At 43.3% G+C, this 26,840-nt stretch overlaps 1 protein-coding gene across 1 annotated transcript in view; it reads right to left on the bottom strand.

The window, feature by feature from the left end:
* Positions 1-23,535, bottom strand: part of LOC124025558 (DNA-binding protein SATB2-like) — a gene marked incomplete at its 3' end in the record, with an annotated part of 66,090 nt that extends 42,555 nt beyond the window's left edge. Inside the window, exon 1 of the mRNA XM_046338946.1 lies at positions 23,091-23,535. The remainder of the gene's footprint in view (positions 1-23,090) is intronic.
* Between the last annotated feature and the right edge of the window lie 3,305 nt (positions 23,536-26,840).

The following is a 26,840-nucleotide window of genomic DNA, read 5'->3' as shown; positions in this document are numbered from 1 at the left end:
TGTTTCATCATATGAGAGAGTGAAAAAACACCAATCTGTTTCATCATATGAGAGAGTGAAAAAACACCAATCTGTTTCATCATATGAGAGAGTGAAAAACACCAATCTGTTTCATCATATGAGAGAGTGAAAAAAACACCAATCTGTTTCATCATATGAGACAGTGAAAAAACACCAATCTGTTTCATCATATGAGAGAGTGAAAAAACACCAATCTGTTTCATCATATGAGAGAGTGAAAAAACACCAATCTGTTTCATCATATGAGAGAGTGAAAAAACACCAATCTGTTTCATCATATGAGAGAGTGAAAAAACACCAATCAAATCAAATCAAATCAAATTTATTTATATAGCCCTTCGTACATCAGCTGATATCTCAAAGTGCTGTACAGAAACCCAGCCTAAAACCCCAAACAGCAAACAATGCAGGTGTAAAAGCACGGTGGCTAGGAAAAACTCCCTAGAAAGGCCAAAACCTAGGAAGAAACCTAGAGAGGAACCGGGCTATGTGGGGTGGCCAGTCCTCTTCTGGCTGTGCCGGGTAGAGATTATAACAGAAAATGACCAAGATGTTCAAATGTTCATAAATGACCAGCATGGTCAAATAATAATAAGGCAGAACAGTTGAAACTGGAGCAGCAGCACAGTCAGGTGGACTGGGGACAGCAAGGAGCCATCATGTCAGGTAGTCCTGGGGCACGGTCCTAGGGCTCAGGTCCTCCGAGAGAGAGAAAGAAAGAGAGAATTAGAGAGAGCATATGTGGGGTGGCCAGTCCTCTTCTGGCTGTGCCGGGTGGAGATTATAACAGAACGTGGCCAAGATGTTCAAATGTTCATAAATGACCAGCATGGTTGAATAATAGCAAGGCAGAACAGTTGAAACTGGAGCAGGAGCATGGCCAGGTGGACTGGGGACAGCAAGGAGTCCTCATGTCAGGTAGTCCTGGGACATGGTCCTAGGGCCCAGGCCAGTTGAAACTGGAGCAGCAGCATGGCCAGGTGGACTGGGGACAGCAAGGAGTCATCATGTCAGGTAGTCCTGGGGCATGGTTCTAGGGCTCAGGTCCTCCGAGAGAGAGAAAGAAGGAGAGAAGGAGAGAATTAGAGAACGCACACTTAGATTTACACAGGACACCGAATAGGACAGGAGAAGTACTCCAGATAAACAAACTGACCCTAGCCCCGACACATAAACTACTGCAGCATAAATACTGGAGGCTGAGACAGGAGGGGTCAGGAGACACTGTGGCCCCATCCGAGGACACCCCGGACAGGGCCAAACAGGAAGGATATAACCCCACCCACTTTGCCAAAGCACAGCCCCCACACCACTAGAGGGAAATCTACAACCACCAACTTACCATCCTGAGACAAGGCCGAGTATAGCCCACAAAGATCTCCGACACGGTACAACCCAAAGGGGGGAAACCCAGACAGGCCGACCACAACAGTGAATCAACCCACCCAGGTGACGCACCCCCCCCAGGGACGGCACGAGAGAGCCCCAGCAAGCCAGTGACTCAGCCCCGTAACAGGGTTAGAGGCAGAGAATCCCAGTGGAAAAAGGGGAACCGGCCAGGCAGAGACAGCAAGGGCGGTTCGTTGCTCCAGAGCCTTTCCGTTCACCTTCCCACTCCTGGGCCAGACTACACTCAATCATATGACCCACTGAAGAGATGAGTCTTCAGTAAAGACTTAAAGGTTGAGACCGAGTTTGCGTCTCTGACATGGGTAGGCAGACCGTTCCATAAAAATGGAGCCCTATAGGAGAAAGCCCTGCCTCCAGCTGTTTGCTTAGAAATTCTAGGGACAATTAGGAGGCCTGCGTCTTGTGACCGTAGCGTACGTATAGGTATGTACGGCAGGACCAAATCAGAGAGGTAGGTAGGAGCAAGCCCATGTAATGCTTTGTAGGTTAGCAGTAAAACCTTGAAATCAGCCCTTGCTTTGACAGGAAGCCAGTGTAGAGAGGCTAGCACTGGAGTAATATGATCAAATTTTTTGGTTCTAGTCAGGATTCTAGCAGCCGTATTTAGCACTAACTGAAGTTTATTTAGTGCTTTATCCGGGTAGCCGGAAAATAGAGCATTGCAGTAGTCTAACCTAGAAGTGACAAAAGCATGGATTAATTTTTCTGCATCATTTTTGGACAGAAAGTTTCTGATTTTTGCAATGTTACGTAGATGGAAAAAAGCTGTCCTCGAAATGGTCTTGATATGTTCTTCAAAAGAGAGATCAGGGTCCAGAGTAACGCCGAGGTCCTTCACAGTTTTATTTGAGACGACTGTACAACCATTAAGATTAATTGTCAGATTCAACAGAAGATCTCTTTGTTTCTTGGGACCTAGAACAAGCATCTCTGTTTTGTCCGAGTTTAATAGTAGAAAGTTTGCAGCCATCCACTTCCTTATGTCTGAAACACATGCTTCTAGCGAGGGCAATTTTGGTGCTTCACCGTGTTTCATTGAAATGTACAGCTGTGTGTCATCCGCATAGCAGTGAAAGTTTACATTATGTTTTCGAATAACATCCCCAAGAGGTAAAATATATAGTGAAAACAATAGTGGTCCTAAAACAGAACCTTGAGGAACACCGAAATGTACAGTTGATTTGTCAGAGGACAAACCATTCACAGCGACAAACTGATATCTTTCCGACAGATAAGACCTAAACCAGGCCAGAACATGTCCGTGTAGACCAATTTGGGTTTCCAATCTCTCCAAAAGAATGTGGTGATCGATGGTATCAAAAGCAGCACTAAGGTCTAGGAGCACGAGGACAGATGCAGAGCCTCGGTCCGATGCCATCAAAATGTCATTTACCACCTTCACAAGTGCCGTCTCAGTGCTATGATGGGGTCTAAAACCAGACTGAAGCATTTCGTATACATTGTTTGTCTTCAGGAAGGCAGTGAGTTGCTGCGCAACAGCCTTCTCTAAAATCTTTGAGAGGAATGGAAGATTTGATATAGGCCGATAGTTTTTTATATTTTCTGGGTCAAGGTTTGGCTTTTTCAAGAGAGGCTTTATTACTGCCACTTTTAGTGAGTTTGGTACACATCCAGTGGATAGAGAGCCGTTTATTATGTTCAACATAGGAGGGCCAAGCACAGGAAGCAGCTCTTTCAGTAGTTTAGTTGGAATAGGGTCCAGTATACAGCTTGAAGGTTTAGAGGCCATGATTATTTTCATCATTGTGTCAAGAGATATAGTACTAAAACACTTGAGCGTCTCTCTTGATCCTAGGTCCTGGCAGAGTTGTGCAGACTCAGGACAACTGAGGTTTGGAGGAATACGCAGGTTTAAAGAGGAGTCCGTAATTTGCTTTCTAATAATCATAATCTTTTCCTCAAAGAAGTTCATGAATTTATCACTGCTAAAGTGCAAGTCATCCTCTCTTGGGGAATGCTGCTTTTTAGTTAGCTTTGCCACAGTATCAAAAAGGAATTTCGGATTGTTCTTATTTTCCTCAATTAAGTTAGAAAAATAGGACGATCGAGCAGCAGTAAGGGCTCTTCGGTACTGCACGGTACCATCCTTCCAAGCTAGTCGGAAGACTTCCAGTTTGGTGTGGCGCCATTTCCGTTCCAATTTTCTGGAAGCTTGCTTCAGAGCTCGGGTATTTTCTGTGTACCATGGAGCTAGTTTCTTATGAGACATTTTTTTAGTTTTTAGGGGTGCAACTGCATCTAGGGTATTGCGCAAGGTTAAATTGAGATCCTCAGTTAGGTGGTTAACGGATTTTTGTCCTCTGGCGTCCTTGGGTAGGCAGAGGGAGTCTGGGAGGGCATCAAGGAATCTTTGTGTTGTCTGTGAATTTATAGCACGACTTTTGATGTTCCTTGGTTGGGGTCTGAGCAGATTATTTGTTGCAATTGCAAACGTAATAAAATGGTGGTCTGATAGTCCAGGATTATGAGGAAAACATTAAGATCCACAACATTTATTCCATGGGACAAAACTAGGTCCAGCGTATGACTGTGAGAGTGAGTGGGTCCAGAGACATGTTGGACAAAACCCACTGAGTCGATGATGGCTCCAAAAGCCTTTTGGAGTGGGTCTGTGGACTTTTCCATGTGAATATTAAAGTCACCAAAGATTAGAATATTATCTGCAATGACTACAAGGTCTGATAGGAATTCAGGGAACTCAGTGAGAAACGCTGTATATGGCCCAGGAGGCCTGTAAACAGTAGCTATAAAAAGTGATTGAGTAGGCTGCATAGATTTCATGACTAGAAGCTCAAAAGACGAAAACGTCATTTTCTTTTTGTAAATTGAAATTTGCTATCATAAATGTTAGCAACACCTCCGCCTTTGCGGGATGCACGGGGATATGGTCACTAGTGTAGCCAGGAGGTGAGGCCTCATTTAACACAGTAAATTCATCAGGCTTAAGCCATGTTTCAGTCAGGCCAATCACATCAAGATTATGATCAGTGATTAGTTCATTGACTATAATTGCCTTTGAAGTAAGGGATCTAACATTAAGTAGCCCTATTTTGAGATGTGAGGTATCATGATCTCTTTCAGTAATGACAGGAATGGAGGTGGTCTTTATCCTAGTGAGATTGCTAAGGCAAACACCGCCATGTTTAGTTTTGCCCAACCCAGGTCGAGGCACAGACACGGTCTCAATGGTGATAGCTAAGCTGACTACACTAACTATGCTAGTGGCAGACTCCACTATGCTGGCAGGCTGGCTAATAGCCTGCTGCCTGGCCTGCACCCTATTTCATTGTGGAGCTAGAGGAGTTAGAGCCCTGTCTATGTTGGCAGATAAGATGAGAGCACCCCTCCAGCTAGGATGGAGTCCGTCACTCCTCAGCAGGTCAGGCTTGGTCCTGTTTGTGGGCGAGTCCCAGAAAGAGGGCCAATTATCTACAAATTCTATCTTTTGGGAGGGGCAGAAAACAGTTTTCAACCAGCGATTGAGTTGTGAGACTCTGCTGTAGAGCTCATCACTCCCCCTAACTGGGAGGGGGCCAGAGACAATTACTCGATGCCGACACATATTTCTAGCTGATATGCACGCAGAAGCTATGTTGCGCTTGGTGATCTCTGACTGTTTCATCCTAACATCGTTGGTGCCGACGTGGATAACAATATCTCTATACTCTCTACACTCGCCAGTTTTAGCTTTAGCCAGCACCATCTTCAGATTAGCCTTAACGTCGGTAGCCCTGCCCCCGGGTAAACAGTGTATGATCGCTGGATGATTCTGGACCAATCTGTTTCATCATATGAGAGAGTGAAAAAACACCAATCTGTTTCATCATATGAGAGAGTGAAAAAACACCAATCTGTTTCATCATATGAGAGAGTGAAAAAACACCAATCTGTTTCATCATATGAGAGAGTGAAAAAACACCAATCTGTTTCATCATATGAGAGAGTGAAAAAACACCAATCTGTTTCATCATTTCTTTCAACAATAAAAGCTCATTTCTCAACATTTCTGAAAAAAGATAAATAGCATTTTGAAATGAAACCCTTCTTTTGTATCAAACTCATCACACGGAGATGACCGCTTCATATGTTCAGGCGTGAGTGCTGTGTTGGAGGCGTGAGTGCTGTGTTGGAGGCGTGAGTGCTGTGTTGGAGGCGTGAGTGCTGTGTTGGAGACGTGAGTGCTGTGTTGGAGGCGTGAGTGCTGTGTTGGAGGCGTGAGTGCTGTGTTGGAGGCGTGAGTGCTGTGTTGGAGGCGTGAGTGCTGTGTTGGAGGCGTGAGTGCTGTGTTGGAGGCGTGAGTGCTGTGTTGGAGGCGTGAGTGCTGTGTTGGAGGCGTGAGTGCTGTGTTGGAGGCGTGAGTGCTGTGTTGGAGGCGTGAGTGCTGTGTTGGAGACGTGAGTGCTGTGTTGGAGGCGTGAGTGCTGTGTTGGAGGCGTGAGTGCTGTGTTGGAGACGTGAGTGCTGTGTTGGAGGCGTGAGTGCTGTGTTGGAGACGTGAGTGCTGTGTTGGAGGCGTGAGTGCTGTGTTGGAGGCGTGAGGGCTGTGGTCATTTCCTCCGTGTACCCATCCACCCTCCCATACTGAAGACATTACTTTTTATTTACAGATGACGAGAGTAGAAAAAGCAGACCACAACAAACAAACAGCAACCCAGCATCTGGTGGAAATCACCAGGCTCAATACTGTAAATAATATTACTGACTGCTATCAGACTCTATCGTCTTCTACACAGCAAATCCCATGCTAGGTAGGACTGTCAATTTACATCTCAGTCATCTACACAGCAAATCTCATGCTAGGTAGGCCTGTCAATTTACATCTCAGTCATCTACACAGCAAATCTCATGCTAGGTAGGCCTGTCAATTTACATCTCAGTCATCTACACAGCAAATCTCATGCTAGGTAGGCCTGTCAATTTACATCTCAGTCATCTACACAGCAAATCTCATGCTAGGTAGGCCTGTCAATTTACATCTCAGTCATCTACACAGCAAATCTCATGCTAGGTAGGACTGTCAATTTACATCTCAGTCATCTACACAGCAAATCTCATGCTAGGTAGTACTGTGAATTTACATCTCAGTCATCTACACAGCAAATCTCATGCTAGGTAGGACTGTCAATTTACATCTCAGTCATCTACACAGCAAATCTCATGCTAGGTAGGCCTGTCAATTTACATCTCAGTCATCTACACAGCAAATCTCATGCTAGGTAGGACTGTCAATTTACATCTCAGTCATCTACACAGCAAATCTCATGCTAGGTAGGACTGTCAATTTACATCTCAGTCATCTACACAGCAAATCTCATGCTAGGTAGGCCTGTCAATTTACATCTCAGTCATCTACACAGCAAATCTCATGCTAGGTAAGCCTGTTAATTTACATCTCAGTCATTTAGCAGACAATCTTATCTGGGATGATTTACAGGAGCAATCAGGGATATGTGCCTTGCTCAGGGGCACATTAACAGATGATTTTTTTCACCTCTGGGATTTCAACCAACAACTTTTCAGTTACTGGCCCAACACTCTAACCACGAGGCTACCTGCCGCCCTGTCTGTCGCCAGAGATGATACAGTATGTATAGCCAGGTCTACGGTTTGACCAGAAGGCTGTGCCACTAATCTAGGGGCTGATAGTTGGCTTTTCAGGCAAAGTTATTTAGAACAACAGGCTATAACTTGACACACTACTTTTAAGACATAAAGGTTCCCAATTAATGAGCAAAACCGTCTTCGCTCCAAGGCAAGAACTTCTGAGGTAAAGTAACTGCTGCCTCTAGCGGACGGAGGTGTTTTGGAACCCTGGAGGAACCGTGTCTGAGATCTGACGGCTTCCTTTGGCTGTCTGACTTTAGCTCACCGGGCTAACACAGTCTCGTGGCCGGCAGGAGCAATCTGCTGCCTGTCTGACTTTAGCTCAGCGGGCTAACACAGTCTCGTGGCTGGCAGGACAATTGGGTTTGAACCCTCAGACTGTCATACAACTATTATAGAAGCAGGAGCAGTCTGCTGCCTATCTGGCTTCAGCTCAGCGGGCTAACACAGTCTCATGGTGTGCAGGAGACATGGGTTCGAACTGCAGTCTGCCACCACCCTCTAGACGTAAAGGCTATCTGTCATGCAATCTGATGTGTTTGTTTCACAATCTGTGGTTTCCCCTGGCATGATAATTAACCCATTCTGGCCTAAAAGCAGCACATGATGACAATAAAACGCACACGCCAAATGAATAACAGCCTTTCAAAAGAGCCTTCCAACACAAACTCAGAATATTGTAATACGGAGGAAGTGGAGCTGCCTCTCCCTCTGTTTAATGGGAAAGACCAGTCACTTTCTTCCCCATAGAACTGCATAGCTGAGGCATCCTAGGCCTGGCAGTGAGGGGATCCAGCCACAACATATCATAGGGACCAGGGTGATCTGAGGCAGCAGTCTAATACTCACACCATGTTCACACTATCATGTTGACCTGACCTGTCAGCAGTCTAATACTCACACCATGTTCACACTATCATGTTGACCTGAACTGTCAGCAGTCTAATACTCACACCATGTTCACACTATCATGTTGACCTGACCTGTCAGCAGTCTAATACTCACACCATGTTCACACTATCATGTTGACCTGACCTGTCAGCAGTCTAATACTCACACCATGTTCACACTATCATGTTGACCTGAACTGTCAGCAGTCTAATACCATGTTCACACTATCATGTTGACCTGAACTGTCAGCAGTCTAATACTCACACCATGTTCACACTATCATGTTGACCTGAACTGTCAGCAGTCTAATACCATGTTCACACTATCATGTTGACCTGAACTGTCAGCAGTCTAATACTCACACCATGTTCACACTATCATGTTGACCTGAACTGTCAGCAGTCTAATACTCACACCATGTTCACACTATCATGTTGACCTGACCTGTCAGCAGTCTAATACTCACACCATGTTCACACTATCATATTGACCTGAACTGTCAGCAGTCTAATACTCACACCATGTTCACACTATCATGTTGACCTGAACTGTCAGCAGTCTAATACCATGTTCACACTATCATGTTGACCTGACCTGTCAGCAGTCTAATACCATGTTCACACTATCATGTTGACCTGAACTGTCAGCAGTCTAATACTCACACCATGTTCACACTATCATGTTGACCTGAACTGTCAGCAGTCTAATACCATGTTCACACTATCATGTTGACCTGACCTGTCAGCAGTCTAATACCATGTTCACACTATCATGTTGACCTGAACTGTCAGCAGTCTAATACTCACACCATGTTCACACTATCATGTTGACCTGAACTGTCAGCAGTCTAATACCATGTTCACACTATCATGTTGACCTGACCTGTCAGCAGTCTAATACCATGTTCACACTATCATGTTGACCTGAACTGTCAGCAGTCTAATACCATGTTCACACTATCATGTTGACCTGAACTGTCAGCAGTCTAATACTCACACCATGTTCACACAATCATGTTGACCTGACCTGTCAGCAGTCTAATACCATGTTCACACTATCATGTTGACCTGACCTGTCAGCAGTCTAATACCATGTTCACACTATCATGTTGACCTGAATGTCTAATACTCACCATGACTATCATGTTGAACTGTCAGCAGTCTAATACTCACACCATGTTCACACTATCATGTTGACCTGAACTGTCAGCAGTCTAATACTCACACCATGTTCACACTATCATGTTGACCTGAACTGTCAGCAGTCTAATACTCACACCATGTTCACACTATCATGTTGACCTGAACTGTCAGCAGTCTAATACTCACACCATGTTCACACTATCATGTTGACCTGAACTGTCAGCAGTCTAATACTCACACCATGTTCACACCATGTTCACACATGTTCACACAATCATGTTGACCTGAACTGTCAGCAGTCTAATAGCATGTTCACACTATCATGTTGACCTGAACTGTCAGCAGTCTAATACTCACACCATGTTCACACAATCATGTTGACCTGAACTGTCAGCAGTCTAATAGCATGTTCACACTATCATGTTGACCTGAACTGTCAGCAGTCTAATACTCACACCATGTTCACACAATCATGTTGACCTGAACTGTCAGCAGTCTAATAGCATGTTCACACTATCATGTTGACCTGAACTGTCAGCAGTCTAATACCATGTTCACACTATCATGTTGACTTGAACTGTCAGCAGTCTAATACCATGTTCACACTATCATGTTGACTTGAACTGTCAGCAGTCTAATACCATGTTCACACTATCATGTTGACCTGAACTGTCAGCAGTCTAATACCATGTTCACACTATCATGTTGACCTGAACTGTCAGCAGTCTAATACCATGTTCACACTATCATGTTGACCTGAACTGTCAGCAGTCTAATACCATGTTCACACTATCATGTTGACCTGAACTGTCAGCAGTCTAATACCATGTTCACACTATCATGTTGACTTGAACTGTCAGCAGTCTAATACCATGTTCACACTATCATGTTGACCTGAACTGTCAGCAGTCTAATACCATGTTCACACTATCATGTTGACCTGAACTGTCAGCAGTCTAATACTCACACCATGTTCACACTATCATGTTGACCTGAACTGTCAGCAGTCTAATACCATGTTCACACTATCATGTTGACCTGAACTGTCAGCAGTCTAATACTCACACCATGTTCACACTATCATGTTGACCTGAACTGTCAGCAGTCTAATACTCACACCATGTTCACACAATCATGTTGACCTGAACTGTCAGCAGTCTAATAGCATGTTCACACTATCATGTTGACCTGAACTGTCAGTCTAATACCATGTTCTCATGTTGACTTGAACCATGTTCACACTATCATGTTGACTTGAACTGTCAGCAGTCTAATACCATGTTCACACTATCATGTTGACCTGAACTGTCAGCAGTCTAATACCATGTTCACACTATCATGTTGACCTGAACTGTCAGCAGTCTAATACCATGTTCACACTATCATGTTGACCTGAACTGTCAGCAGTCTAATACCATGTTCACACTATCATGTTGACCTGAACTGTCAGCAGTCTAATACCATGTTCACACTATCATGTTGACCTGAACTGTCAGCAGTCTAATACCATGTTCACACTATCATGTTGACCTGAACTGTCAGCAGTCTAATACCATGTTCACACTATCATGTTGACCTGAACTGTCAGCAGTCTAATACCATGTTCACACTATCATGTTGACCTGAACTGTCAGCAGTCTAATACCATGTTCACACTATCATGTTGACCTGAACTGTCAGCAGTCTAATACCATGTTCACACTATCATGTTGACCTGAACTGTCAGCAGTCTAATACCATGTTCACACTATCATGTTGACCTGAACTGTCAGCAGTCTAATACCATGTTCACACTATCATGTTGACCTGAACTGTCAGCAGTCTAATACCATGTTCACACTATCATGTTGACCTGAACTGTCAGCAGTCTAATACCATGTTCACACTATCATGTTGACCTGAACTGTCAGCAGTCTAATACCATGTTCACACTATCATGTTGACCTGAACTGTCAGCAGTCTAATACCATGTTCACACTATCATGTTGACCTGAACTGTCAGCAGTCTAATACCATGTTCACACTATCATGTTGACCTGAACTGTCAGCAGTCTAATACCATGTTCACACTATCATGTTGACCTGAACCTGTCATGTTGACCTGAGTCAGCAGTCTAATACCATGTTCACACTATCATGTTGACCTGAACTGTCAGCAGTCTAATACCATGTTCACACAATCATGTTGACCTGAACTGTCAGCAGTCTAATACCATGTTCACACTATCATGTTGACCTGACCTGTCAGCAGTCTAATACCATGTTCACACTATCATGTTGACCTGACCTGTCAGCAGTCTAATACCATGTTCACACTATCATGTTGACCTGACCTGTCAGCAGTCTAATACTCACACCATGTTCACACTATCATGTTGACCTGAACTGTCAGCAGTCTAATACCATGTTCACACTATCATGTTGACCTGAACTGTCAGCAGTCTAATACCATGTTCACACTATCATGTTGACCTGAACTGTCAGCAGTCTAATACCATGTTCACACTATCATGTTGACCTGAACTGTCAGCAGTCTAATACCATGTTCACACTATCATGTTGACCTGAACTGTCAGCAGTCTAATACCATGTTCACACTATCATGTTGACCTGAACTGTCAGCAGTCTAATACCATGTTCACACTATCATGTTGACCTGAACTGTCAGCAGTCTAATACCATGTTCACACAATCATGTTGACCTGAACTGTCAGCAGTCTAATACCATGTTCACACTATCATGTTGACCTGACCTGTCAGCAGTCTAATACCATGTTCACACTATCATGTTGACCTGACCTGTCAGCAGTCTAATACCATGTTCACACTATCATGTTGACCTGACCTGTCAGCAGTCTAATACTCACACCATGTTCACACTATCATGTTGACCTGAACTGTCAGCAGTCTAATACTCACACCATGTTCACACAATCATGTTGACCTGAACTGTCAGCAGTCTAATACTCACACCATGTTCACACAATCATGTTGACCTGAACTGTCAGCAGTCTAATACCATGTTCACACAATCATGTTGACCTGACCTGTCAGCAGTCTAATACTCACACCATGTTCACACTATCATGTTGACCTGACCTGTCAGCAGTCTAACACCATGTTCACACTATCATGTTGACCTGAACTGTCAGCAGTCTAATAGCATGTTCACACAATCATGTTGACCTGACCTGTCAGCAGTCTAATACCATGTTCACACTATCATGTTGACCTGAACTGTCAGCAGTCTAATACCATGTTCACACTATCATGTTGACCTGAACTGTCAGCAGTCTAATACCATGTTCACACTATCATGTTGACCTGAACTGTCAGCAGTCTAATACCATGTTCACACTATCATGTTGACCTGAACTGTCAGCAGTCTAATACCATGTTCACACTATCATGTTGACCTGAACTGTCAGCAGTCTAATAGCATGTTCACACAATCATGTTGACCTGACCTGTCAGCAGTCTAATACCATGTTCACACTATCATGTTGACCTGAACTGTCAGCAGTCTAATACCATGTTCACACTATCATGTTGACCTGAACTGTCAGCAGTCTAATACCATGTTCACACTATCATGTTGACCTGAACTGTCAGCAGTCTAATACCATGTTCACACTATCATGTTGACCTGAACTGTCAGCAGTCTAATACCATGTTCACACTATCATGTTGACCTGAACTGTCAGCAGTCTAATACCATGTTCACACTATCATGTTGACCTGAACTGTCAGCAGTCTAATACCATGTTCACACTATCATGTTGACCTGAACTGTCAGCAGTCTAATACCATGTTCACACTATCATGTTGACCTGAACTGTCAGCAGTCTAATACCATGTTCACACTATCATGTTGACCTGAACTGTCAGCAGTCTAATACCATGTTCACACTATCATGTTGACCTGAACTGTCAGCAGTCTAATACCATGTTCACACTATCATGTTGACCTGAACTGTCAGCAGTCTAATACCATGTTCACACTATCATGTTGACCTGAACTGTCAGCAGTCTAATACCATGTTCACACAATCATGTTGACCTGAACTGTCAGCAGTCTAATACCATGTTCACACTATCATGTTGACCCCCCCCCAGGTCTCTCCTTCTCTGGTCCAGAACCACAGACCCCCCCTCTGGTCTCTCCCTCTCTGGTCCAGAACCACAGACCCCCCCTGGTCTCTCCCTCTCTGGTCCAGAACCAGACATCATGCTATGGGACCAGATCCCTGGTCTCTCCCTCTCTGGTCCAGAACCAGACATCATGCTATGGGACCAGATCCCTGGTCTCTCCCTCTCTGGTCCAGAACCACAGACCCCCCCTGGTCTCTCCTCTCTGGTCCAGAACCAGACGTCATGCTATGGGACCAGATCCCTGGTCTCTCCCTCTCTGGTCCAGAACCACAGACCCCCCCTGGTCTCTCCCTCTCTGGTCCAGAACCAGACGTCATGCTATGGGACCAGATCCCTGGTCTCTCCCTCTCTGGTCCAGAACCACAGACCCCCCCTGGTCTCTCCCTCTCTGGTCCAGAACCATACATCATGCTATGGGACCAGATCCCTGGTCTCTTCCTCTCTGGTCCAGAACCACAGACCCCCCCTGGTCTCTCCCTCTCTGGTCCAGAACCATACATCATGCTATGGGACCAGATCCCTGGTCTCTTCATCTCTGGTCCAGAACCACAGACCCCCCCTGGTCTCTCCCTCTCTGGTCCAGAACCATACATCATGCTATGGGACCAGATCCCTGGTCTCTCCCTCTCTGGTCCAGAACCAGACATCATGCTATGGGACCAGATCCCTGGTCTCTCCCTCTCTGGTCCAGAACCAGACATCATGCTATGGGACCAGATCCCTGGTCTCTTCCTCTCTGGTCCAGCCACCAGACATCATGCTATGGGACCAGATCCCTGGTCTCTCCCTCTCTGGTCCAGAACCAGACATCATGCTATGGGACCAGATCCCTGGTCTCTCCCTCTCTGGTCCAGAACCATACATCATGCTATGGGACCAGATCCCTGGTCTCTCCCTCTCTGGTCCAGAACCAGACATCATGCTATGGGACCAGATCCCTGGTCTCTCCCTCTCTGGTCCAGAACCAGACATCATGCTATGGGACCAGATCCCTGGTCTCTCCTCTGGTCCAGAACCAGACATCATGTGGGACCAGATCCCTGGTCTCTCCCTCTCTGGTCCAGAACCAGACATCATGCTATGGGACCAGATCCCTGGTCTCTCCTCTCTGGTCCAGAACCAGACATCATGCTATGGGACCAGATCCCTGGTCTCTGGTCCAGAACCACAGACCCCCCTGGTCTCTCCCTCTCTGGTCCAGAACCAGACATCATGCTATGGGACCAGATCCCTGGTCTCTGGTCCAGAACCACAGACCCCCCCTGGTCCTCCCTCTCTGGTCCAGAACCATACATCATGCTATGGGACCAGATCCCTGGTCTCTTCCTCTCTGGTCCAGAACCAACCCCCCTGGTCTCTCCCTCTCTGGTCCAGAACCAGACATCATGCTATGGGACCAGATCCCTGGTCTCTCCCTCTCTGGTCCAGAACCAGACATCATGCTATGGGACCAGATCCCTGGTCTCTCCCTCTCTGGTCCAGAACCAGACATCATGCTATGGGACCAGATCCCTGGTCTCTCCCTCTCTGGTCCAGAACCAGACATCATGCTATGGGACCAGATCCCTGGTCTCTTCCTCTCTGGTCCAGAACCAGACCATGGGACCAGATCCCTGGTCTCTTCCTCTCTGGTCCAGAACCAGACATCATGCTATGGGACCAGATCCCTGGTCTCTCCCTCTCTGGTCCCTGGTCCTCTCTGGTCCAGAACCAGACATCATGCTATGGGACCAGATCCCTGGTCTCTCCCTCTCTGGTCCAGAACCAGACATCATGCTATGGGACCAGATCCCTGGTCTCTCCCTCTCTGGTCCAGAACCAGACATCATGCTATGGGACCAGATCCCTGGTCTCTCCCTCTCTGGTCCAGAACCAGACATCATGCTATGGGACCAGATCCCTGGTCTCTCCCTCTCTGGTCCAGAACCAGACATCATGCTATGGTCCAGGACCAGATCCCTGGTCTCTCCCTCTCTGGTCCAAAACCAGACATCCTATGGGACCAGATCCCTGGTCTCTCCCGCTCTGGTCCAGAACCAGACATCATGCTATGGGACCAGATCCCTGGTCTCTCCCTCTCTGGTCCGGCCACCAGACATCATGCTATGGGACCAGATCCCTGGTCTCTTCCTCTCTGGTCCAGAACCAGACATCATACATCATGCTATGGGACCAGATATCATGGGAGAGCTAGGCCTGATTGGAGAGCATTGTGTAATTAAAAGCTTATAAATCTTAACAGCTATTGACTAAACACGCTATCCCCCCGAGCATTGCAGATCTGCTTCTGATAAACACGTCTACATGGGATTTGGGAAAGACAGGCACAGGATTAAACACCTCCCCTCCGCCCCGCCCCCCGTCATCTCTGCACCCAGAGTCATTAACAGGGAGAAATTATTACCAGACATGTATGAAGGGGAAGGATATGTGTTGGGTGTCCTCTACCTCTGCCAACATAGGTCTCTCTCTCTCTGACACACACACACACACTTTAGTGTTCACAGCTCTTCGCCTCTCATCACACCAGTCCTGTGAGTTTGTCCAGTGACCAGTTGTCAGACTGATTGAATGGATGGATGTCTCTCAGTACATGAGATCTCCTCCTGATAACATCTGACGACATCACACAGCAGTGCCCTCCAGCTTTCATCCACACGACTAGACCAGAACAAGGGCTGTCACAAATGGCACTCTATTCCCTATGTAGGCTCCGGTCAAACCTAGTACACTATAGGGTATAGGGTGTCATTTGGAATGCATCCAGGGGCTGAGTAACCAAACAAAAATGTCCTGTACAAAAGAGTTGCTGTATACAAACCCCTCATTGAGAGAATTATGTCTGAATATTCCGGGAGCTCGGAGGATGATGGAAGGTTCACAACGCGTTAGGCTTGACGGAGTTGACATCTCGTCGTATATCAACGCCGTCAACGTGCTCTCTTAGACTGTTTACAGCTACTCGGTCATAGAGACTGTTGAAATGTATGACTGATGTAACTGATAAGAAGTGAACAATGCACCACTACGTGATGTTTATGGTCTGGTGATGAAAAGGACCATATAGAAAAGGGGTTTTAAAAGATTTAACATGATATATGTTTCTATTTCTTATTTTCAAGTGTTTATTAGGTGTTGTTCCTTCCTCTTCTTGTTGTTATTAAAGATAATAATGATAACAATAATGATAATAATAATAATAACAATAATAATAATGACAATAATAATAACAATAATGATAATAACAATAACAATTGAGACCAATTGACACTCTTTACCATGGCACTTTGAGATTGAGTTTAAACTGCCAAACCCTTACGCACCACTGCACTTTGTACACCAGGGTTGGCTGGCCTTCTCTAGTCACTCGTAGACTCAGTCACTGGTATACTTTTATTTACAAAGCCATTTTGGGTTTACTACCTTTTTATTTGGGCATTTTTATTGCTCAGAAATGTGGTGGGAACTCTCTTCGTTTGCTGGACTTTATCCTGCTAACTGTTCCAAATGTCTGAACTGAATTTGGTAAAAGGGCTTTTATGTCCTCTGCGCCATCGTCTTGGAACACCTTACAAAATAGTTTTAAACTGGAAGAACCTGTACCGATTGGTGCTTTTAAATCACTGATGAATGATCTTGAGACTGATTCTCTGACCTGTCAATGTTTTTAATTAGCTGTTTTTGATTTTGTTATACTATTGTGAATTCTATGTTTTTACTAGATTACTTTTTTTCTTGTTGTTTGTCTGTAATTTTTGTAATGACTTGGTGCTGCCTGTCTGGGCCAGGACGCTTCTGAAAAAGAGATTTTAAATCTCAATGAACCCTTCCTGGTTAAATAAAGGTTAAATCAAATAAATAAAATAAATAAATAATAACAAGAATGATAATAACAATAATAATAACAATGATAATGATAATAACAATAATAAGAATAACAATAATGATAATAACAATGATAATAACAATGATAATGATAGTAACAATAATAATGATAATGATAATAACAACAATAATAACAATGATAATGATAATAACAATAATAATAACAATGATAATTATAATAATAATACTAATAATAATAATGATAATAACAATAATAATAACAATGATAATGATAATAACAACAATAATTATAACGATAATAACAATAATAACAACAATGATAATGATAATAACAATAATAATAACAATGATAATAACAATAATAATAACAATGATAATGATAATAACAACAATGATAATAACAATAATAATAACAATGATAATGATAATAACAATAATAATAATGATAATAACAATAATAATAACAATGATAATAACAATAATAATAATAATGATAATGATAATAACAATAATAATAATGATAATAACAATAATAATAACAATGATAATGATAATAACAACAATAATAATAATGATAATAACAATAATAAAGATTATGCTGTACGCTCTTAGAATCAGTGACTTGAGGAACGTTGGAGATCCTCCAAGGAACCATTTCTTGTCAATGCTTCATATTTGCACCTTCGGTTAGTTGAGGGGTTCTTGGAGGACCCTTTAATGCCACCCTGTAGTGGAGGTGTGGCTTAGTAGGGGCGTGGCTTTAAGATAGATCTTTTATGGTCCCCGTTAGAGTAAATATCATTGTTGTTCTTCTGTTCTGTTGTATTGCCGTCACATGTTAAGGTTGAACACTAACCGTTTGGTAGCTTCAATGAGGCTAAACGAGGTGTATGACTTCCTCAAGAGCCTATGCAAATTCCAAAGTTGGAATAGTTGCCACTTTATTACTATATGTAATCAGCAATGTTAATATTATTATATTAGAATATGTAACGTGCATAAATATTCAAGGAACATTATAATTTGCTGTGTACAAAATTAACATGATGAACAGGAATGACATTTATGCTAACAAGTGACCAAAAAATGTGGAAGCCACGTCTCAAATAAGCCACGCCTCTAATCTGATGTCACCTCGACAATATCGTATTAAAAATGTTTTAAAAACTTGTTGGATATGGCAGGGCTAGCAAACTATCCCAGATTACAAAGGGAAACCCAGCTGTGAGCTGCCTAGTGACACGAGCATACCAGACGAGCTATATGCCTTCTATGTTCGCTTCAAGGCAAGCAACACTGAACCATGCATTAGAGCACCAGCTGTTCAGTACGACTGTGTGATAATGCTCTCCGTAACCGATGTGAGCAAGACTTTTAAACAGGTTAACATTCACAAGGCCAGACAGATTACCAAGACGTGTACTCATAGCGTGCACTGACCAGCTGGCAAGTGTCGTCACAGACATTTTGAACCTCCCCCTGACCCAGTCTGTAATACCTACATGTTTCAAGCAGCCCACCATAGTCCCTGTGCCTAAGAATGCCAAGGTAACCTGTCTAAATGACTATCGCCCCAAAGCACTCACATCTGTATTCATGAAATGCTTTGAAAGGTTGGTCATGGCTCACATCAACACCATAATCACACTCACCCTGGACCCATTCCAATTCATATACTGCCCCAACAGATCCACAGATGACGCAATGTCATTTTTTGGTGCCTTTTTTCACCCCAATTTTGATATTGTCTCATCTCTGCAACTTCCCAACGGGCTCCAGAGGGAAGGTCGAGTGTCCTCCGAAACATGTCCCACCAAACCGCGCTTCTTAACACCCGCCCGCTTAACGCTAAAACCAGCCGCACCAATGTGTCGGAGGAAACACCATTCAACCGATGACCAAGGTCAGCCTGCAGGTGCCCGGCCTGCCACAAAAAGTTGCTAGAGCGAAATGAGTTAAGTAAAGCCCCCCTGGCCAATTGTAAGCCGCACTATGGGACTCCCGATCAAGGCCTGGGATCGAACCCAGGTCTGTGGTGACACCACTAGCAGTGCCTTAGACCGCAGCCCCACTTGGGAGGCCCCAGATGATGCAATCTCTATTGCACTCTTACACTACCCTTTCCCACCTGGACAAGAGGAACACCCATGTAAGAATGCTGTTGTTGACTACAGCTCAGCGTTCAACACCATAGTGCCCTGCAAGCTCATCACAAAGCTAAGGGCCCTGGCACAGAACACCTCCTTCTGAAACTGGACTTCCTGACGGGCTGCCCAGAGTCGGTGAGGGTAGGCAACAGCACATCCGCCACACTGACCCTCAACACAGGGGCCCTCAGGGGTGGGTGCTTAGTCCCCTCATTTACTCTGTTCACCCATGAATACGTGGCCGCGCATGACTCCAACACCATTATTAAGTTTGCCGACAACATGACGGTGGTAGGCCTGATTACCAACGACGATGAGACAGCCTATAGGGAGGAGGTCAGAGACCTGGCAGTGTGGTGCCAGAACAACAACCTCTTGTGTATACTGTGCATTCAGAAAGTATTCCGACCCATTTCCTTTATCCACATTTTGTTACGTAACAGCCTTATTCTAAAATGGATCAAATAAAACATTTTTTCTCATCAGTCTACACGCAATACCCATAATGACAAAGTAAAAACAGGTTTTTGCTCATTTTTGCTAATTTATTAAAACTAGAAATACCTTATTTACAGAAGTATTCAGACCCTTTGCCATGACACTCCAAATTGAGCTCAGGTGCATCATGTTTCCATTGATCATCCTTGAGATGTTTCTACAACTTGATTGGAGTCCACCTGTGGAACATTCAATTGATTGGACATGATTTGGAAAAGGCACACACCTGTCTATATAAGGCCCCACAGTTGACAGTGCATGTCAGAGCAAAACCAAGCCATAAGGTGGAAGGAATTGGCTGTAGAGCTCTGAGACAGGATTGTGTAAAGACACACATCTGGGGAAGGGTACCAAAAGATGTCTGCAGCATTGAAGATCCCCAAGAACACTGTGGCCTCCATCATTCTTAAATGGAAGAAGTTTGGAACCACCAAGACTCTTCCTAGAGCTGGCAGGCCCGCCAAATTGACAAATCGGGGGAGAAGGGCCTTGGTCAGGGAGGTGACCAAATACCCGATGGTCACTCTGACAGAGCTCCAGAGTTCCTCTGTGGAGATGGGAGAACCTTCCAGAAGGACAACTATCTCTGCAGCACTCCACCAATCAGGCATTTATGTTAGAGTGGCCAGACGGAAGCCACTCCTCAGTAAAAGGCACATGACAGCCTGACAGCCCGCTTGGAGTTTGCCAAAAGGCACCTAAAGGTCTCTCAGACCATGGTCTGATGAAACCAAGATTAAACTGTTTGGCCTGGATGTCAAATGTCAATTCTCGAGGAAACCTGGTACCATCCCTACAGTGAAGGATGGTGGGGCGGCAGGGTAGCCTAGTGGTTAGAGTGTTGGACAAGATAACTGAACGGTTGCTAGTTCAAATCCCCGAGCTGACAAGGTACAAATCTGTCGTTCTGCCCCTGAACAGGCAGTTAACCCACTGTTCCTAGGCTGTCATTGAAAATAAGAATTTGTTCTTAACTGACTTGCCTAGTTAAATAAAGCTTAAAAAATGTTTTTAAATGGTGCTGGCAGCATCATGCTGTGGGGATGTCTTTCAGCGGCAGGGACTGGGAGACTTGTCAGGATCGAGGCAAAGATGAACGGAGCAAGTACAAAGAGATCATTGATGAAAACCTGCTCCAGAGTGCTCAGGACCTCTAAGCAGAAAAACTCTAAGCACACAGCCAAGACAACGCGGGAGTGACAACGCAGGAGTCCCTGATGTTCTTGAGTGGCCCGGACTTGAACCCGATTGAACATCTCTGGAGAGACCTGAAAATAGCTGTGCCAAGCTTGTAGCATCATATCCAAAACAACTCAAGGCTGCAATCGCTGCCAAAGGTGCTTCAACAAAGTACTGAGTAAAGGGTCTGAACAAAGTACTGAGTAAAGGGTCTGAATTTTTATATAAATGTCATATTTCCGTTGTTTGTTTTTTTGCACATTTGCAAAAATGTACAAAACCCTGTTTTTGTTTTGTCATCGTGTGGTATTGTGTGTAGATTGATGAGGGGGGGACAATTGAATCCATTTTAGAATAAGACTGTAATGTAACAAAATGTGGGAAAATCAAGGGGTCTGAATACTTCCCCAATACACTGAAGTTATCATTACTCAATGTGAATGTATTATTACTTACAGTCTTATTACATCTTTTACTTTTCTATTATTTGTCTATTTTCTGGTTCTCTGCATTGTTGGGAAGGGCCTTAAGTAAGCATTTCACTGTTAGTTTACACCTTTATGAAGCATGTGATGAATAAAAATAGGATTTGATTTGAATGTACCATTTAACTGTATGCTTAATGAGGGAGACACGCCCATGGTAAGAGGCCTAGCTTTTGCATGTACTGTATTACATAGAATCAAATAACGTTGAAGTAGGAAAATGGTAAGGGGGCATTTCATTGTCATTTTTTTAAATAGTCAAGCCCTGAAGTGTTTTATTTTGGGAGAGAGAAATGGACAGAAAGCTGTCGGAACAACGTTTTTCTCTCCACTTGGCATACTGCAGTGAAACCAAGTTTATCCAAATGAAACCGGCATTTTGATGGAACCACTAAATTACTGCTGTTGACATTTTTGGGGACAATAGGCTTCGTCTTGCTGAGAGCAACGCTGCTCTTTCTCTCGCTGTAAAAACGTTTGAGCAAAATGTTATAAATGTTAAAATTTTAGCTGACATTTTTTTTTAAATTAAAGGTTGTAGAGATTTATGCAGGGTAGGGTGATTATTTATTCACCTTATGGTGCAAGACAGCTTGCTCAGTCCGGTTGCTCATTCGTTTGTCTTCAACATATGAACATTCAAACGCGCTAAAATTCCTGAATTTGACCCGTGACTTTTTTCCGAAAAAACATTTAAATGCAGTTGAGAATATACACATGGAAAAGTATTGATACGTCAACGTCTCAATCAAAAAGTAGGTCTATAGGCTAGACCTATAGCCAATGGTTTGACTCGGCACACTACGCCTTTTACTTGTATAAATTACAAGTTGAAATAAAACTCTAAAAGAAGAGTAATAAGTCAGTAGCAATACATTTTCAAACTCCAAACGAAACTAATTTCACTAAGATAATGCATGTTGGATAGCTAGCTACGCAATGTGATAAATTGTCCTAAATGAATTCGCATGGAAAATTACAAATTGATATAGGCTCTACCTGATACTAACCCGTGCTAAATGTATTTTGCATTCAACACAGTGAGCTCGTCTTTGTTTTGCGTAATGATTTAATCAGAACGTGCACACTCCTCAAGTAGAATTATAAAAGTATAATAATGATTATAATTATAATAATTGTCAGTAGTAAAGCTGTTGATACACTTTATTGTTCATGTGGAATGTATAATCTACATGTATTTTTTATCTGAAATCTAAAAGTGTTAGGCTACAATTAAACATCTAAATATGAGATAATATAATCCAACCCAAATATTATTATCATAGCTAATAATAGTTATTATATGGTAAGCTAATGATAGAGCATTATGTACACTAAATTATCGCCAAAACATTGACACCTTGCTCATAATTTTTATTCTTCACCCATTTAGGCTATTATTTTTAACAGCCAATTATTCGGGCTAGACGCACGACCAGAACATTGTTGATATGTTCATTAAATGTACCTTTTATTGGGCCTAATATTAACGACCATTAATTAATAGCATTTTTATCCTTTAAAATATTACTATTACTATTAGAATTTGTCCTTGGACCATTGTTGTTATTATCACCGTTATAAACTAACACCTAATACTTTTATTAGTATTTGTAAAGTTGGTAAAGTAGGCTCAAGCTGGCTGAAAAGATGAGGCTCGTAATAAAACGTGTATGTGAACAGGTTGTACTCACTGTTTACGTGGTGTCTGTACCTCGCCTGGTTGGGTAGGAAGCTCTGTCCATTGATGATAAGTATTGAATCCAGGGCTGGACTGGGGGATGTTTCGGGGAGCAGAAGTCGGATATCCGTCACTCGGAGCTCGATGGTTCTTCTCCGCGCTCTACTTGAGTGTGACAGCAAAGCAGCTTGACAGAGCGCAAGCGAGAGGACGATAGATACGGCAGATACAGGAAATACGCTCTGTGTGCTTGCTTGCGTGTTTGTTTGTGTGTGAAGGGGGTGGAGAGAGAGAGAGACCTCACTGTCGGAGCTCCTAGATTGAACCGCCTATAAAGCGCTCGAGGGGATGGACGACAGGCAGCACAATTTAAGATTCCACGTTTGTTCATTTATTCCTTGCTTTGCAGAGGATATGAAGTTAGAATGTTTTTACTTTGCCTTTACTACCGGAGCCATAGATGGACTCAACGAATAGTGGAAGCAGCAAGGTAACCACATATCGGACGGTTGGTTATGCTATAGATGATACGAGAGAGGGAGGTAACGGAGACTTCGTTTGACAGGGTGCGAGAGAGGAGGTATCAGATGCTATTACGATATAAAGGAGGAAGGATCAGAAGCTATTCTACTGTATATCCATTCAGCATCAGTCATTGGCCTTTGTAACGTTGCACATGGACGGCTTTCATGCTAATCCAAATACAGCTCCTCCCTTTTGAGCAGCTGATCCAAACATATCTGGAAGGGCAACAATTCACATTGGCCGATCGATCACAATATCGGGGAGCAAATCTGTCTCCGCTCAATTGTGAACATTCAAGAGATCATTCTGACACGTCATGTAGACGACAGTCAAACGCTGAACCTGAATGTTCTGCTATTTAAACAGAACAGAGATTGATATCGTTTGACTTGTGCGTAACCGCGTTATAATGTCCTCCTCGACGTGCTTAAAACTCATGCAGTATTTAAGATGAAATGACGAACATAATTCAAATCAAATCCTATATCAAGACTATAGCAATCAAATGAGTGTCGTAAATGTAATGTTGTTTTCACTTACTTCCTATTAACTAACCCGAGTCAGATTCAATGTTTTCCTAATCTTGTTGAGGAAAAAAAAGATGCGCGAGTGATTAGTGAATTAGTGTAATCGAGAGAATGTATCTCATGTATTCTCACCACACACACACACACACACACACACACACACACACACACACACACACACACACACACACACACACACACACACACACACACACACACACACACACACACACACACACACGCACGCACACACACACACACACGCACGCACACACACACACACACACACACACACACACACACACACACACACACACACACACACACACACACTATAATAAACTTAATTCACATGTATAGGGTATAGGCATATTCTATGCTGTATAGCCTGATAAAAGTGTAACATTTTCACAAGACAGACCCAGGGCCTACATAAACGCCATGTGTTAAAAATATTTTGTTAATTGACTATAAAAACAGCGTTCTGATTGCCAACACGTTTATAGGCTTACAACTGATACCCAGATAGTCTATATATAAGGTGTTAGGCATCGGCGTACATAACGTCTGTACAAACGAACATTCTCTCTGTGTTGGTGGCATATTAAATGACTGTAGTAAATTGGTCGCGGCCACAGGCATTCTGTAACTAGGCCTACTGGCCTATAGTTTCTGTGAGTGCATGACATATATTATTTCCTTTGATTTGAAGTTTAAATAATATTTCATTATAACGTTGTTCACGTTGTTATGAAATATTACACGTTTTGTCAGGGGCATAACACGTTTTGTAGTCAACAAAATTGCATATCAATGAAACATCCAAGCCAACATATCAATCAAAATACCAAACATGCAGCAATTAATTACAGTCAAGACATTCTACTACCATACGGTAGGTCTACCATACGGTCAGTAGTTAAAGGTCTACCATACGGTCAGTAGTTATAGGTCTACCATACGGTCAGTAGTTAAAGGTCTACCATACGGTCAGTAGTTAAAGGTCTACCATACGGTCAGTAGTTATAGGTCTACCATACGGTCAGTATTTAAAGGTCTACCATACGGTCAGTATTTAAAGGTCTACCATACGGTCAGTAGTTATAGGTCTACCATACGGTCAGTAGTTAAAGGTCTACCATACGGTCAGTAGTTAAAGGTCTACCATACGGTCAGTAGTTATAGGTCTACCATACGGTCAGTAGTTATAGGTCTACCATACGGTCAGTAGTTAAAGGTCTACCATACGGTCAGTAGTTATAGGTCTACCATACGGTCAGTAGTTATAGGTCTACCATACGGTCAGTAGTTAAAGGTCTACCAGTCAGTATTTAAAGGTCTACCATACGGTCAGTAGTTATAGGTCTACCATACGGTCAGTATTTAAAGGTCTACCATACGGTCAGTATTTAAAGGTCTACCATACGGTCAGTAGTTATAGGTCTACCATACGGTCAGTAGTTAAGGTCTACCATACGGTCAGTAGTTATAGGTCTACCATACGGTCAGTAGTTATAGGTCTACCATACGGTCAGTAGTTAAAGGTCTACCATACGGTCAGTAGTTAAAGGTCTACCATACGGTCAGTAGTTATTTAAAGGTCTACCATACGGTCAGTAGTTATAGGTCTACCATACGGTCAGTAGTTAAAGGTCTACCATACGGTCAGTAGTTATAGGTCTACCATACGGTCAGTAGTTAAAGGTCTACCATACGGTCAGTAGTTATAGGTCTACCATACGGTCAGTAGTTATAGGTCTACCATACGGTCAGTAGTTAAAGGTCTACCATACGGTCAGTAGTTATAGGTCTACCATACGGTCAGTAGTTACCATAGGTCAGTAGTTATAGGTCTACCATACGGTCAGTAGTTAAAGGTCTACCATACGGTCAGTAGTTAAAGTTAGGTCTACCATACGGTCAGTAGGTCTACCATACGGTCAGTAGTTAAAGTCTACCATACGGTCAGTAGTTATAGGTCTACCATACGGTCAGTAGTTAAAGGTCTACCATACGGTCAGTAGTTATAGGTCTACCATACGGTCAGTAGTTATAGGTCTACCATACGGTCAGTAGTTATAGGTCTACCATACGGTCAGTAGTTAAAGGTCTACCATACGGTCAGTAGTTATAGGTCTACCATACGGTCAGTAGTTAAAGGTCTACCATACGGTCAGTAGTTATAGGTCTACCATACGGTCAGTAGTTAAAGGTCTACCATACGGTCAGTAGTTAGTTAAAGGTCTACCATACGGTCAGTAGTTAAAGGTCTACCATACGGTCAGTAGTTAAAGGTCTACCATAAGGTCAGTAGTTAAAGGTCTACCATATGTTCAGTAGTTATAGGTCTACCTTACGGTCAGTAGTTAAAGGTCTACCGTACGTTCAGTCGTTATAGGTCTACCTTACGTAACTACCGTACCGTCACTAGTTTGACAGTCCATCACCAGTATAAAGTCGGCCACCAACCAACCTAGTTGACGATGCTTTTCATTGTCTATGTTGACACTGGTATTAGTAGAATGAATATCTAAGAGAGTCAGAGGGCAACGAAATAGTGGAAGCATTTGCGAGTGTCATTCATATGACGTGAAAACAGCGCAACCCTATGGACATGTTATACAGTCAACAAAAAGTCTTTGCTTTTTACAGGTCTTCACAAACAATCATTATTCAGAACTATTCTCTTACCTTCAACAATCAACTATAAA

The sequence above is a fragment of the Oncorhynchus gorbuscha genome, unplaced genomic scaffold (genome assembly GCF_021184085.1).
Source record: "Oncorhynchus gorbuscha isolate QuinsamMale2020 ecotype Even-year unplaced genomic scaffold, OgorEven_v1.0 Un_scaffold_2288, whole genome shotgun sequence".
NCBI classification, from domain to species: Eukaryota; Metazoa; Chordata; class Actinopteri; order Salmoniformes; family Salmonidae; genus Oncorhynchus; species Oncorhynchus gorbuscha.
The sequence above is the reverse complement of the archived record's forward strand: the minus strand, read 5'-3'. Positions and strand labels throughout refer to the sequence as shown.